At 40.9% G+C, this 17,288-nt stretch overlaps 1 protein-coding gene across 4 annotated transcripts in view; it reads left to right on the plus strand.

Moving 5' to 3' along the window:
- Window positions 1–17,288, plus strand: part of znf385c (zinc finger protein 385C) — a 146,285-nt gene that overhangs the window by 41,886 nt on the left and 87,111 nt on the right. Inside the window, exon 1 of one of the 4 annotated variants that reach the window (XM_032537951.1) lies at window positions 6,996–7,076. The exons of the other annotated variants lie outside the window; for them this stretch is intronic. The gene's annotated coding sequence lies outside the window, so the exon portion shown is untranslated. Of the gene's footprint in view, window positions 1–6,995; window positions 7,077–17,288 lie in introns of those variants that run through there. 4 annotated transcript variants of the gene reach the window in all.

Below are 17,288 nucleotides of genomic sequence, written 5' to 3' on the forward strand. Positions count from 1 at the left end.
AGGAGAATTAGTGTAGGAGAACAAACCCTCAGATCTGCCCTAGTTCTCCCAGGGCGTTGGGACCAGCAGTGTGGGTGGGTGCCATCTTCCAACTCTGACACAGTGACCTCTATTCACTTGCATGTTCTGCCCACCACAAAAGACTGGGGCCCCTGTTCTTAATAAATAAGATTATTAGATTAAGTTTATATTTACACCTACTAAAGTGAATTATGCACTAAATTGCACTAGTTGCTGTAAATTACCAGTTGAAAGTACATCTAGGAGTCAGGGTTAAAATTGTTCTAAAAGTGAAATGAAATTACATATAACTGTTTTAATATAATTATAATAAGAAACACTCAGTATTGAGACATTGTCATTGCAATCAAGAAGCCTAAACATAAAAAACAAAAACAAATTAAGCTTAGTTTCAAATTACATGCCTGTCTGCAAATTAACAAATCTATGCCCACAAGGAATTTTTTTTTTGTGGTGTTGATGTAACAACTCCTAGTATAAAACACCTTTCTGGCTCCCTTCAGGTTAGATGGATCCATCTTTTGTCTTAAGATAAAAGAATAATTAGATTTTCATCCCACTGTGCCAAGTCGTTGCCTCCCACATTTTACCGGGATTCTGCGAGCTGTAACGTATAATCCTGTGACCCTTCACCATCTGACCGACTAATTCGCATGTGACATCATTATTATTTAGTAATTAAGGACAAGAAATATCCAAAACCCCACCCAGCACCACATTTCAAGTCTTTTTCTCTGTCTCTTCTGCACAAAGCCAATCTTCAATCACATCAGCTCTTAAGCCTGCTAGTGTGTGTGATGCAGCAAGCTGCTCTCATCACTGTTGGGGAAGGAAAATATAATGTAAGAGCTCTGAATGTGCCAGCAAACTGTCCACAACATAAGGTTGTGTGTCTGACCCATGCATGACTCAGATGTGTTATCAGTGGTAGAGACCTTGCTAGCCTATACAGTATGTAGAAATACTTGTTTTGTCAGGCTGTATATTTGAGTGTTTCAGGCCATATTCTGTATGTGTATATATAAGGAAACAAATGACTTTTGAAATGGTATTGGTTAGTCATGTTGGTTGTTGTTGAAATAAATCAGGTTTCTGTCGGATCACAGATAATTTGTTGAACATCTCAATAAATCAGGGACATTTACAAATGTGCCTATGTTTTGTTGTAAATACATTGAGCTAAACTAAATGACACGATTTGAATCATGAAAGTTACAAATGATTTCTGCCTCAGATTTGAAAATAAATAAAAGATAAAAGGTTGTGACAGTGGATAATATGCTTGCATAGTGTGCTGTGAATTCTTAATGTGTAAGTGTGCCCTTTGAATTTGGTGTGGTTATGGCGGTATCCACCACTAACTACTACTAAACTACTACAGACTATTAAGAGGCGTGAAGCATGATTTCTGGTTCTGCGGAGGCCCCACACAGAGCTTTTGGCGTAACCTACGTACGTGAAGTATAAACTTTTGTGTGTGGATACAAAGTATTTTAAGTAAGACATCACTCAACATCGTTTAGATTAATTTCTTAAAGGTGCTCTAACTTGTTCAGCAGGCAGAAACTAACAAGAGGTTAAAAGCACACACAATTCCCCTCTTAAATAGGCCTTTTGGACCAAAGTGTTTGTCCTGCAGACTAAAGACGTGTGTGTGTTGTGTTTGTGGGTGTGTGTGTGTGTGTGTGTGTGTGTGTGTGTGTGTGTGTGTGTGTGTGTGTGTGGTGTGGTGTGTGTGTGTGTTTGTTATGTGTGTTGTTTTGTGTTTATGTGTGTTTGTGTGTTTTGTGTGTGTATTGTGTTGGGAGTGTGTATTAGAGCGAGGGGGAAGTAAGTAGTGACTCTTGAGTCAGTGAGAGAAACAAAGTGTCTCCCCTATGCTTTCTGACCACGGTGGGAAATCTATAGCAGGAAAAGTTAACCCCCTCAGATTTCATGTTTATGTTTATCGAGAAGGAGAACCAGAAAACGAGTCGAATATTTTTGATAGGTGCAGGTCAGGCTGCGGCACAGCGTCCGGCGTCGGTACGTGTTTCAACATACCTGCGTACGTGGCCATGCCGTAGATTTTACGCAGAAGTATAAGTCACGCGCAAGGCCAGACCCTACAGGTGAATGGGGTACAACATTTAACTAATAGTCAATTGAATTTGAACTTTGTTGAATACTTACATTAAGACAATTAGTTTTTTTTTTTATCTCTCCATAATTAAAAAAAATCTATTTTCTAGTTCAAATCTAATCTAGTGTTTAAGTACATCTCACAAGTTCCCTAGTTCTAAAGGTACTATACCTAAAATGCTTGATGAAAATGCAACTGAAGTGTTACATTAGATTGTTTAATGCAGAATAAATGTCAATCATAAATTAAAAAACTAGTGTAATTTCATGAAAAGAATTAAAACTTGAGTCCTGTATCATTGAACAGGGTTATGATGTTGTGTTTGAATAGAGGTCCCATGCTGGTTACCTGGCTGTTACAGATATGTATCATGCTATTGCAACACAATTCAGAAAACAACTTTTAATGGAAAACTGAGCGTTGATTCTTCTATTTAACAATATTGGAGCAAAAGAAAAAATCAGCTGCTGGGTTTAAAAACACCCTTACCAACCACACTTGACATTTGTTTTTATTGAAACAGAAGTTCTCTTTATTAACAAGTATTCACTGTTATTTTCAACACCACATTTTTTCAGACACATTCATGTCTAAATGCTATTGACTGTTGTGCTTGTCATGTTGGTACAGCTAGTGCCACTCCAGATTCCTGGCATAATACAAGCAATTGCCTTTTGACCTTTTTTATTGTTGCCATCTCCCATTATATGAAAGGACCTTTAGCTGACTGGGGTCATGCAGCCCCAGCTCAGGCCATAAGCCTCTATACTGAAGATAAAAAAGTAAGCAGAACCCATATAGACATATTGGAGTGTGTATGCCTATCAATCTGTGACCAATCTCTCAGAAAGTCATTCCATTCATATAATCAAAACAGCTTCCTAAAATACATTTAGGCTCATCCAGGTATGTCAACAGAGTCGGTTATACCTTGATTTCTGATTCTGCCACATTCTCAGACTGTAATAACTATGACAATGGTGTGTGTGTGTGTGTGTGTGTGTGTGTGTGTGTGTGTGTGTGTGTGTGTGTGTGTGTGTGTGTGTGTGTGTGTGTGTGTGTGTGTGTGTGTGTGTGTGTGTGTGTGTGTGTGTGTGTGTGTGTGTGTGTGTGTGTGTGTGTGTTAAAACCAGAATAATCCACCAGGAAATGCTTAGCTGTAGGGCTTTAGTTTGACAGTTTGGAGGAGTTGAGCATCCATGAGGCACAGATGTAGAAACGTGGACATTGAAAAGTGTCTTAAATAGAGGCTCTGTCTTTTATCTCTTACAATTGTTGGATATCTCTTGGAAATGACACATGTAGGCTAGAGTATGATGACAATAGACCCCATGAAGAGTAGCTGTTGCCAGGGAAACAATGAATGGGGATCCCAATGAACAATAATAATGTACACTTGTATTTGTCACTGTTTTGTTTCTGATCATCCTTCCACACTGATGGCCCAGTCAAAACAGCAGGTGCCCTACCCATTGACTGGCATGTTAATCAGGTTGGATTAGACCTCAATTGAATGCAAATGTTATGGAAAATGGTTTGAATTACATGCTAAGCCTCCTACTGGCCTGTAATCCACTGCCCTTATCTTGGAAGAGTCACCCGCGGGCTAAAGTGTGTGCCGTTTTTGTCCATGTGCCAGCATGTGTGTGAACCCCACGCTCTCTCTACAAATGAACAAAATCATAATTGCAAACACATCCACATCACTGTCAAGTTTCTTTGCCCTGGGAGTGACTTTGTGTCAGGCTCTCCTAAACAGACACATTAAATAACCAGAGTAACATAACTGATGTGTGGAGGGATTGGAAGGAGTCAGAAAATTATGAAAAGATCTGATGGGCTTGAGGCATCCCCTTGGTGTTTTGAGCGACATGTAATCAACGTGTTTGTCCCCTCTGAGCCACAGACGGCCTGGATGAAGATAGTCTTGCTAGCAAAGCATTAGATCAGTATCTCAGGGACAGTTTACCCCCACATCAATCACACATTAAACTGGCTTTGGGGGAATTGTTTTTATCCCTTTCCTGTCACTCATTTCTTATACAACCTCTTAAACCTCTCTAACAAAGCAAAGTTAAAAAAGTCCCTCTGGCCACATCCCCGCTCTTGTTGCTTATTGCCTCTCTTCCAGGTGGTAGAGGTTACATTATTATAATGATAAACAGATGGTTAAGTAATCCGCAGGGAGAGGACTCAAATTCCCTCAATGGATGAGACAAAGGTGAAATGTTTCAGCCATTCAAAAACTGGGTTTGTGCCTGAAAGGTGCAAGTAAGGAAAGTAAATGGCGCAAAGCTCTGAATTCTTAGCCTCTCAAGTGTTTCTGTGACTGACAGAAGAAGGCTGTGATTGTACTTGTCTTAAATGTAAATATTAGGGAACATGAAAGTATTAGAAAATGTTGTGTCATCAGAGCAGCATACAGGGACGGAAATAAAGGTCAATGGTTAAAAGTTAGAGTTAAGAAAAAAAAGTATATTAACAAAGCTAATAACTTGGATGGGAGTGGGTCAAGGGGCTGACACAGTCACTCAGACGGATGAGAGAAAATTAAACTGTAAGAGACGTTACACTTTAGGGTGCAAATCTCATGATATAAGAGGGTGTCCATGCATAAAGACCCTGAGGCAGCTGTCAGGAGTGAGACAACTTTACTCCCATCTGCTAACACCTCTCAGAAAGCCATGATGATGATATGGTGAACTCAATAATACATTTACATTACTGTTATTTCATTATATTCTTTATTTTGGCATCATATTTTAACTCAAAATGCATTCGGATTAAGGCATTATAATCTGATCACTAGTTTGATTCTTAAATCAAACCCTTAAGAACTAATCAGTTTCTATGAGTGATTCTTCTTCAGTAAGGCCCATTGTCTTGGCCACTTTGAAAAAAATCCACACACTCAAATGTAAACAGTTCTATAGTAATAGTAAAAAAATAAAAATAAAAAATACCTTTTCAGTAGGAATGCTGTTTACGTATGGAGATTTAACCTACAATGTAGGTAGCATTTTCAATGTTGTTTGCCCCACAAACCAGATTTCAACGAATTCATTAGGGTGGAGGCAGCAATTGACAGATATCTGAAAAGCTACGTAACTATATGCCAATTAAAATTTGGAAAACAAAAAAGTTAGATGCATGTGGGCTCTACAGGTTTTTGTGATTTGGCTGAACTTACCCTTTCATAAGAATCTGTGTGATATGACGCAGGAAGTTGTTGGAAAAAAAAGCAACAAGGCTGTTCTTAGAGAGAGAGAGAGAGAGAGAGAGAGAGAGATGAGCACAAAGAACTGAACAGGCACATACATACAGATGCCTCATGAATAGATAGTGGGGTCATTTGAAATAAGTGTTGTCCATGCGACAAGCAGAACGACCTTCCTCTGTGGAGGAGAGGGGTAATTCTCTTTCACGCATAATTAGCCGTGTGTGTGTGTTTAGCATCTGCCACAGCCAATCAGAGGTGCTCATCAGTCCTGGACAACTGTATGATGGCATCTCATTTCTATGAGACAGAAATCTTGTGTCAGGAACGGCACTCATTTCTTTATTTTTTTCACTCGCTCATTCATGTTGTTCTCTCTTCTTCCATATCTCCTTTTTCCTCACCGTCTAAGTCTCTCAGTGACAAAGAGACACAATCAGAGACACTCTTTGACTGACAGTATTTGGTGTTGGAAAAGTGATTTAATTTCTCACCTCTATTATTATTTGTTGTGCAAAATAGGTTGTAATGGCCACCATTCTCCTATTTGGGATAATAGCCTAGGGAATTAGTGTGTGCTCCCTGTCTATGCACATATTGTTTGTGAGCCAGGTAGTTAATGGTGAACATCTTTTCACTCACCGTGGTGCTGAATGTACCTTTTTCACCGCTGTCCCATACATCATCCTCGTCGTCATTATCGTGATTATTTTGACAGCCACAGCATTACTGTGCTAGTTGTGTATCAATAGTCACACACCATAACCTTTTTAATGTCCTCTCGCTGTGATCTATTTTATGGTTACTACTGATGAATATGAGTACTGATATTTTTCTAATTAAAGACGCTAATAAATAGATTAAAGGCAGAAGGTCTGGTCAGAAGTAGTGTTTTTAGTCAGTGAGTTTTTGGAACATAATTAGCAAAGCACATGGATGGGCAGCAGATAAGTGGGTTATTCTGAATTGGTGATTTAAGACGTTTCTTTGGATATACAGTATGGATTTTGTTGCTTCTGCAGTCACTCGGATCTCTTGTTTGACTACGATCTTGCGGCACATAATAATACAGAAAGAGTTTCTAAAGACAAGTGTTTAATCCATCAGTTAATTAAAGATATAATGGGCAGTATTTTACTAAAAGAAACAATGTATAGACTAATACACAAATAATCTCTCTCTCAATCATCACCAATGAACCACCAGACGTGTGTGGTTGTGTCTGTATCTGCAGAGCTCCTGGCCCTTTTGCCTGTAGTTTCTCTTTTCTTCTTTTTGATTGTGGGACGTGGGGCATAAGTGGAGCAGGTCGTTCTTTAATCACAAGGTTGGCGATTCGATCTCCGGCTCCTCTTGTTCGCATGTCAATGTGTCCTTGAGCAAGACACTGAGCACCAAGTTGCTCCCGGTGGGCATGCTAGCGTCTTGAATGGTAGTTTGGCTTGGTTGTATGAATGTGTGTGGGAATATTTGTTCTCTGCATTCATGATCCTACAATGTGGCACCTTCTCGGAGAGGTGTGGGTGTGTTTATTTGTGCTTTTGAACAAAACTGTCTTGTTGAAAATAAGGTTGTATTCCTCTGATTCACGGCTTTGGTGGGCACTCCGTGTCTTCTTTTCTTCTCTAGCTCACTCGACCACCCCTGCTCTCTCTCTCTTGCTGGCCCTGTGCCGTGGAGGAGGGACCAACTTTGAACGCTGTGTGTTTACAAACTGTAAGCAATACTTACTACATATTACATCTTAAATAAATCCTTATAGATGTCAATGAAAATTTCAAATATTCCCATTCCTCTGCTGTTCTCAGTTTTAAGAAAAATGTGTGGAGCCCATATCAGTCAATAAGAAGTCAGTTGCAAGTGTTCTTTTGCCCCAAATATGAAAAGGGGCCGTGGCTTGAAGGAATCCAGCTGAACGGCCTTAGGCTGTTAACACAAACATATTTGCTGATGAGGTTGACGAATAAGCTCATTAAAAAAGGAGACTTTACAGCAGGAGGAGAAATTGTTGGATCCCTTTTAATTTGGACCAGCAGCGGTGTGGAGGATGCTGTCATAAATTTGTGTTGAATTTTCTGTGCAAACATCTGGAGGGCCGAAAGACTCACGCCAAACCTTTTATTTTGTTGACTTTTTATCAGCTTTCAAAACTATCTGCCCATACATGCTGACATGCTGTTGGATTGCTAATCTTGTGGGATGGATGGTATAGACTTCATGACTAACCCCATGACTAATCCCAATAAGCAAGAAACAGGATGCTGTTAAAACAGCTCTGGTTTTCCTGAGCTCTGGTGTTGGCTTGAATTTCTCAATCATTGCTCTCTTCCTCTGTAAAGCAGCACTTATCATTACACATCATTATTTGATTTTTATATAAAAGGCAAACATATACAGTATCAGTCTGACACTAGTTGATAATCCCCTGCCAGGTGGCCTGCAGGGTTTAAGCTCCAGGGATGGCTGTTGTCCCAGGGAGTGAGATTGAGTTCTGGCATCTCTTATCTCTGTGTTTGCCAGAATGATATTTTTTTTTTTACTGTTTCTCTGTGTGACCATCGGGCAGCAACTGTGTGCAGTCAGAGTTAAACTAAACAAATTGAATTTTTTCCCATCAAAACCCCAAGAATCGATTAAAACAAACTGGACAGCGGGTGTGACTGTCTCCCAGTACAGGGCCAGAAGTTAATCAGAGTTTAGCTGGTAGCTGCTGATGATCTTTAAGTTGCACACGCCCAAGCTTGATCCAAGCCAAGGCCAACATTCATAGTGACCGTACAGTCAAATATCACACAGCACCTAAGTTTAGTCCTGCTTTGACACCCAGTGACATTTTCACTTGTCATCACTGTATCCACTGATCCATCACACAATTCTAAGAGTGCATCGTGTGGCCATAGTGGAACAACAACAACAACAGCAGCTCATCCTTGTGTCCCACTGACCTACTGGTTTGTTAAACATCTGGTAACCAACCAGGTTGGAGAGGTTACTTAGAAGATGTATTGCATTACAATGCAATACATTGGTCATATGTTCTGTTCCAGTATTTTTGATATTGGCACCTCATTGTTTCAGTTTTTCATGGAGAAATCATCAGTAAACAGACATTCCACTTCAGGGATTGCTCCGTTGCTGTCAGAAATTCAGCAAATCCAGCAAATTGGCCCAAAGTTCCAATAACTTATTTTGAATATTTGAGTGTTTAACCATTAACCATCTCCAAGGGCCTATTGTCTACACCCCACTTCGCTCTAAAGCATTTCATGTACAGTAGGTCCGGTATAGTCGTGCCCTCACTTTAAACTTGCTCATTAACACCTCTTTTCTCAGCTCCTGCTGAGAAGCTCTGCTTCTAAATAGCTCTTAGTAAGTTTATTCCTCTGCTGTGGTTCATCGTGTGATTGATGAGCACCAGTTGGCTCTGTCACTACCACCGAGATAGTGATGGAGTGGCCCCCTGATCCTAGCTGTTATCCCATATAACATATACATAACCAACTGCGAATTGTCTGTACACTCAAACAGAGAATGCAAACTGTTTAGTGCCGAGTGTTGAATAATTGATAAAACTATTTTCCTGCTGGAGTCATTGCGGCGGTTATAGCTGTTGTGGAGGCCATAGCGGACTGTTTTGTTATTAATAGCCCGGTAATTGTGAGTGGCAACCTGATTGATTCACTTCACTTCCTGTGAGTGCCATTGACGAGGCATTATCACAAATCGTACATAATCATGCAAATGTGTGCTTTCTCACACAAGCCCTTTTTATATATACACACACACACACACTTTCTCCTCTGTGTCTTTTACATGCTGATAGAAAAAAATGGGAAGATGTGCCAGCGATTGCAAAGAGGGAGGGGGAAGGATGCGCGTGTGTGTGTGTGTGTGTGTGTGTGTTGTGTAGAAATACAGCTGGTGATTTTTGCACTACATCATTTCATTACACACAGACATGCTGCGAAGTCTTTCCTCATGAGCCTACTCTGACCCCAATCTTTACAGGTCCCGTGACCTTCTCACAATAGACAGAACATTGGCAACATGCTCAAAGGCACAAACAGGCCTAAATAAGGTTAGTGTGTGCTGCACCAAGTGACGAGTCAGATGTGAAATTTAGCTGTTCAGAGATGGTTCTGGTCACAGTGCGAGGAATGTTGAGGGGGAAACTTACATTATTTGGCCTACATAGTTCAAAGGTCAGGCTAGTTTGTCTTTTACATGACAGTTTTGTTTATTTAAAGACATCACCAGAAGTACTTGAACAAAGTGTCTGGTGTGTTTACATTGTGTGCATGGAAATCTGTGTGTTGAAATCACACTTCATCAATCATGACCCAACCGCAATGACCGCCAGACTAGTCATGTTACTGTGCGCGAAAAGATTTCGTGTGATCAGGAAAACACACAGATGTTACTGAAAGCTGATTTATGACCGAATGTGTCTATTCATCTGTCTGCCTTGCTGGCTCGCTTTAGCTTGACAACTCTGACCGTGTTAATGGCCCTTTTTTTGGAAAGCATCCAAACACAGAATCAGCCTGTAGTCGTTCTGTCAGAGGGGTTAAAAAGAAGATACACTTCCTCATCAAACATTTGGCATGGATGGAATGCAGATTGCAGGAGCGTGCCTGATGCCATTCACCCTACACCCTCACTCCCACTGCTCGTCATCACTGCCTTTACTTTCGTAGTCTCTGCAGGGGCAACCAAGTGTAGACACGCTCTGATTGACACATTATGAGCAAGGGCTCAATCACTTGCTCACATACAACCTTAGACCTGATTATAATATCTGTCATACATATGCAGGGAATACACAGGGTAGCAGATGCAGTTCCAAAATGTGTGACACCCACTCGTGACGGCACAAAAATGAAAGGATGTCCGGTCATTTAACTCCTTGCATAAAATGGTAACACTTCAGCTAAATGGATTAGCTGTGAAGATCATACTTCATACAGATTATGCAGATTATAATTAGATCAAATGCAGACACGGTAAAGCCAAAGAGCTACGGACAAACATTATTGTGTGCAGCAGGGGTGTTCATATGGTCTGTGAGTTGTGTGTCTTTGTGGTGGGTGGGATGAATGCTGATCTACAGTACTGTGTGCTGTTGGAGCTCTTTTTAAAGGTCCAACTGAAATTAACACAGTAGGGACTGTACCTACCTTTTTATTCACTTTTACAGCATTGCTCTCCTTTAACCAGATTTTCTCTCCCTTAGGCAAAAAGGCAGTAAAGTCAGTTCAAGATTATGCATCGCTTCTATTGGACTCCCTCAAGATTGTTTAGAATTGATCTGAAAGACACACCAAATTGTTGAAAATGTTAGACAGAGGACGGTCAATTACTTCATGTCCTATGGTCCTGTGATAAAGTCCAGCAATTTTGGACTGGGAACTGGAAACTGTTGATTACAAAAAAAGGCAATTCAAGAAACTCATAATGTCTTATTTTAAAATGATTGAATCTTATGTAGGTTAATAGTCGTTTTAAGCACTATTTGCAGTAGTAAACCTACGTTAAGGTTAAAGTATGCCAGTGATAACACAGCATTTTATTTAATTTTGTTGAACTTGTTAAAGGCACAATCTTTTTTTTTTTTAAATATAGAGTTAGATTATATATAAAAGTATTGTTATATTTAAAATATGGTCGACTTGAAGCATATCTAAACAATAAAAGTGAGTGAGCCCTTTAAGGCTTATTAAGGCTCATTGTTTTGGTTTTCTGGCCTGCAACTCTGCTCTCTTCAACCCAGTGTTTGGCAGCAGAAAGCAGCTCTTTTTCGCTACCTACCTACTAAAACTACCTGCCCATTAGCCGGATATTTTTTCAGCAATTAATACTGAACAAACTGTATACATTCATCAGCTGGCCACAAACATAACTCCGAATGAATGCTAATCTTGCTTTGGATGCTAGATGTCTATAAAAAATTGTTTGCCATTTCAACTCTGTATGTTAATATGGAAATGTTGTGTTTTCAACTTGTTCTGCTAGGAGCAATTGACCAAAAAAGGACTTTATTTTATTTTGTTGGATAGGCCTACTACAGTTGCTCTGGATTACACAATTTTTGCTCTCTTTACTATTCTTCTTGTGCTACTTTCACTCACTGTACTCATCTACCCAGCATCTAGATACATATTGCCTCCCAAATAATCACTTATTTTCCTTTGTTGTGTGTCCCTTTGAGTAGCATGCTACATAAATAAGTACTCTCAGTTCTGGGCAAGTAATCCTTCCTCTTGTCGGAGCTGTAACTGGGAGTGTGAAGGGGACTGATGGATGCAGGGGCAGCTTATTGGCAAGGACAGCTTGAATGCCGGCATCAACACCATGGTTGATCCCCGGATAATACGGTTGGATACCCACTCTCAGATACACACACATACACACACACACACACACACACACACACACAGGTAGACAAGCAAATCACACTCACTCACCCACATGCTGAAACAGCATTTCAGCAGCAGCAGTTTGGCTCTTTATCTCCCTTTATTGGGATAGCCCTGCCTTTGGTCTTTCCTTTGAGCAACTTTCTGCAGCACCAATGTCTGTCACATTGCATTTGGGAATGTGCAAACTGTATGTTTTGTTTTATGTAGTATGTCTCATTTGAAATCACAGCTCCGCTATGTTCAGACAGCCATTTCGCTTTCTTTCATGTAAAAATCCCACATTTGATGCCGATGCTTTATGCCGAAGTTTCTCCGCTGTTTGTGTGCTTGTTGCATAAATACCACCCCTCACTAAATTACATTTGATGACAATGGAGCAGGCAATTTGTCAGTGTGTCTAACCGCATGTGAGGGAGAGCGACTCAGCTCTCTGTGTCTAATGAATTTCCTCCTACAGAACTAATGTCATTAAGGACAGGTAGGAATGAGGCTAATGCAATCAAATCCTTGCAGTAATTACAACTCTCCACAGTCGGGCCCAGATACGCCACACCAATGAAAAGAAGCAGATCATTAAAAGTGCTTATATACGGCACCAGCATCAGTGGATGCGCATCCTCCCTTTAAAGGTGTCATCAGATAAAGTCATACTTCAGCATACTTCAACCGATACTTTGAAGATCATTTTAAAAATAGTGACATAACACCTTAAGCTCTTGTAAGGCTGTCACCGCAGTTTGCACTATAATGCATCACAATGGCAATTTTAAATGTGCAGTGACAGATTGAAAGCAGAGCACTGACGTGATGTGCAGCTGGAAAAGAAAAATATGGCTATATATACACGTCATGGCAGCAGGGGTCCTTGATGTTCCCTCCCTCTCTATCCCAACTGAGGTGATATGTTTAGGTCATTCTTGTGTAAGTGTGTGGTTAAAACATTATGGTTTCCTCAGTTTTACTGTACATGAGAGGCTGTGTGAGGGGATGTCTGCTGCTCCTAGAGGCAGTTCCTAGCCGCAGGTGCCAGCTGATTCACCGTGGTGTACTTTTATTCACTGAGTTAGAATCATCCACCCACTTTAAAACATATTGGTGGGATAAGATGTTTACATGGAGGGAGGAGTTTGTGCGTGTATGTTTGTCTTTTGTGTGATCATACTGTGTGTTGTGTGTGCAGGACTGTGCAAGCAGAGAAAGAAGTTCCTTAAGACGTTTTTGTTTTATGTCAGTATAATAAAACAGTGCTGCACCTGTCCCTCTTCATCATTTTTTCTGTCCTGAAGGCAGTCTGTTTCCTCCCATCTCCATCAGTCGTGCTATCAAGGCAAGGGCTGCCTCTCTGTTGTCTGTTGCATCTAATACCTGTTTGTCACACAAGCTGTGTGGGAAAATTACATAGTTTTTACTGGAGTGTTAAAGCTCCACATAACTTTTGGAGCGTAATGGACAATAATTGCATTGGTGTTTTAGAGAAGGAGATGAGTTAATAGAGGCAGATCACTCTTACAGAGCCTGTTTTATCACTTTTAAATATATATATGCAGGGTTAGAGTTAGGTTATCTAAAAGCAAAAATCCAACTACTATCCCTGCAAAAACCATGTCCTGTCAGCTCTGAATTAATCCCGTTACCTAGGCATTTGACGGATCTCACAACACCGCTTGTATTTTGATACAGCTGGCTGTAAATTTATAATTAAAATTAAACTAGCGTGAAGACTTTCCTCTGGGATGGTGGACTGAATTTTTTGTGTCTTCAGTTAGAGTAAAAGGTAGTGAAGGGAAACCAGTGCGAGTCGGTACCAATAATGTTTAAGTCAGCGGTGGCAAATGTCCTTGATGCGTCTTCTGAATCTGGTCATCACAATACCCTGGCATATGCCAAGCATCACCGACATGGCCAAACTGCCAGCTTTTTGTTTAGCACCTCAGCCAACAGACAAAAAGCAACCATTTTTTTGTCACACACAGCAAACATATCCTCATTATCCCCTAGCTGCCTGTCCCCTGAACATACTGTAAAAAAACGCGGCCTCTGTAGACAGCCCAGGCTCCACAAACAGCAACAAAAACAAACTGTGCCAATCTGCACCTCAAAACATAAACAGCGTTTCAACCAATAACCGACATGAAGGATTTTGGGGTAAGGGTCAGGGGTTAGTGTGCGAAAGTGAGGGGGAGGGGCGAGCTAGCCTCCGTTTTGTTGAAAAAACAAAGTATTTTAAGTAAGACATCACTCAACATCGTTTAGATTAATTTCTTAAAGGTGCTCTAACTTGTTCAGCAGGCAGAAACTAACAAGAGGTAAAAGCACACACAATTCCCTCTTAAATAGCCTTTGGACCAAGTGTTTGTCCTGCAGGCTAAAGACTGTGACTTCATATGTGTGTGTGTGTTGTGTGTGTGTGTGTGTGTGTGTTTGTTGTTGTGTGGTGTGTGTGTGTGTGTGGTGTGTGTGTGGGTGTGTGTGTGTGGTGTGTGGTGTGTGTGTGGTGTGTGTGTGTGTGTGTGGGGTGGATATAGTCTTGTAGTCTGTCTGTATGTCTGTCCTATGGTGTGTGTGTGTGGGGTGACTGTGGCTCAGTCTGGGTTTGTCCGTGTCTAAGTATATCTAGTGTTGTAGGAACCTCTCCCAGTGTATGTGGTTACTCCTATTGGGCAGTTCCCCAGTTGAGTTTGTGGTGAAATGTGAACAAGGCGCATAGGGGCCTGTTTTCCTAGGCTAACTTTAGCATGCTTGAGGCAGACGGATGTTTTGACTAGTAGTGCAAAAAACTGGACTGGATTGTTTTTTTTGTGGTTGAAAAATGAAAAGGGCCACACTGGACAGAGTCAGCCTATTCGGTGTAGTGGTTGTGAGCCTTTTGCAAATTGTAAAACCTGTTTTTTTTTTGCCATCCAGGAATGGAAGTCCAATGAAATATGTAATACAGTAAAATAGTTGAGCAAGACAAGGCACGGAACACACGCTTGTGAGATGCTGAAGACAATAGTCAAAGGAAAAAATGAAATAATTACTTTTAATCTCAATGCAAAAATACTTTAGTTATCAGATGTTTTGACAAGGGCTTTTTAGAAGTTGAATTATGTATTTGTGAATGAAATGTTGGATAAAATGTGTCTTACATCAATACTAATAATATGCAATCCTTTTTATCCTTTGTCTAATATACTGTGATAAAGAAACCTACAGTATGTCGCAGACCACTTTAGTACCCTAACGTCACTTAAAGATTCAAAGTTAAATATGTCCAGAGTGAAAAACAATTCCACTTTTGCAGGGATTGCCATGAAAAAATACTTAAAAAACTAATGAATGAGTTTTCACCAATGATCCAAAATTATCCTTAAAACGTTTAACCTTTGCATATTTTCCATGAAGGCATTTGGGTTTGATGGATCAGATATGGACCTTCATTGTACCCGTTTTTCTGACATGTAAAATTGGTTTCTTGACACTAGATGTGCCAGTTTGTGTATTGTAACACAAGCTGACCTTTCTTTAATCAGAACTCCCCCTTCTATCTTGCTCTATCTCTTTTTCTTTTTTGCTCTAAATACCTTTCTTTTATCTTTTCTAATACCCTCTGGCTGATGTTTGTACCAACCTGCACCAGCGTACGCACATATGCAAGAGCACCCACGCTCACGTACCCACAATGCCTCAAATACAGCCTCAGTGATAGGATCAGTGTGATGCTGTATAAATTTCCCCCCGGTGAAATTTGTTTTATTTTTCTAGGACACACTGACACACTCTCATGCACAAACAAACACATGCATAGAAGTAAACACACACGCACATACACGCACTGTGTACAAATGCCCTCTTTGTGTGTTGCCAAAGAACTGCTGCAAACAAAGATTAGAGAAAACACATCAATTTATGTGCCATTGCTTTTATTTACTCTCGGGCTGCTGCTGGGGGTTGATGGGTACTGCAAACGTTTGGTCCTGCCTTTCGACTCCCAAGACAGCTGCACTGTGGTTGTAACTTCTTTTTCAATAAGCATAGAACTGACTCCTGTATAATTACACTCATTAGAGAACCATAGCCTGGGCTTTACATAATCAACACTGATACACTGGACACAGACAAGGAGCTCCAAAGACCTCGGGCTCGTTCTATAGTTGTAGTAATGACAATACAGCGTTGATGATGACAATAATGATACTTTGATGATGCCAATTATACAAGCGCCTTTGTGCTCGCTTCACCAATCTCTCTCACTTTTCCATATGTCTCTTTCTATCTCTAAGCCATTACTGACCTGATGTAGTCAAGTTGCTCAAGCTCTAGTTTATTGTCAGGAAAAATCAGATCCATATCCACCTGATATACTGTATGTCAGATATGGAAACGGAATATCCTCGTCCGCTGTCATAATGCTTACAGCTGTCACTGTTAGTCTGCTTAATGGTGATAAATTCTAACTATTGACATGCTTGCATCTAACTGTTTAGTCAGGGGGCTTTTTCCTCTGACCACCTTTTCCTTCAGACGTGTAGGTGTTTATCTCCTCTGAGGCAGTGAATACAGGATATGAATGTGTGTTCTGGCTGCTGGTCAACTTGATAGGATTTTTTGTTTATTTTGCTGAGGTCAGTCCATGTGTTCTAGGCAACCGAGGACGTATTTAGTCAAGTCTAATTGTCTCTGTTTATTTAGGCATATTTGCTGAATTGCTTACCCCATTGTTTACAGAATTTGAGGGCAAGTTATGTTTGCCACTGTGCTGGTAACTGTATATAAGCATGTGTGTATGTACGCATGGCATTTTGTGTTGTATGTGACCTGTGTGATAACCGCTGTGTCCCATTGGTTTGGACTTGTTGTTGTGTCCCCCTCTCGCAGTGTGATTGTAGGAGTTGCTAACATAACTGGAATGGTTGCACTGAACCATCTTGAGGCCAGTTTCTGCCTGCACCCCCATGCCAACTGTGGCCACAGTGGATTGGTGGGGGTGCTCTTCACAGTGGGTCGGTGGTTAGAGCTGGTTTGAGCTGGGGAAAGTGCTATAGTATTTCAGGATCAATGAGCAGCAGACACAAGATCATAAATAGAGTTTTTATTGCTAAGCTGCTATGCTGGGTGAGCCTGGGTCTTTCAGCAAGATCACAGCAGTGCTTGATGGTTCCCCTGTGCCAAGAGAGGATGGTGTGGGGTGGAGGTGGAGGAGGGGCACATCAGACAGGGGAAACAGCAGACATGACAAGGCTGGCAGAACCTCCTGCCCTCGCTGTCCTCCCCCCAGGGTTACCCCCTGACAATCTCCGGCCCTGCGTCCGCCTACAGATCTCTGTGTGCAGACACAGCATGAGCTCTTGTCTCACACAGCTTTTACCTAGAGCTGGAAGAGTCTTTAAAGTCTCTGCAGGCTAATCGGTTCAAACACATACACACAGGTAAAGCCGTAAAAGCCCTTTGGTCATTTTGGATACACAGCCACTGTACACATAAGTAGCTTGTCCCTTTCACTCTCCAGGTACCAGACACTTTAGAGTGA

This window comes from Etheostoma spectabile, chromosome 15 (genome assembly GCF_008692095.1).
Source record: "Etheostoma spectabile isolate EspeVRDwgs_2016 chromosome 15, UIUC_Espe_1.0, whole genome shotgun sequence".
Classification (NCBI taxonomy): Eukaryota; Metazoa; Chordata; class Actinopteri; order Perciformes; family Percidae; genus Etheostoma; species Etheostoma spectabile.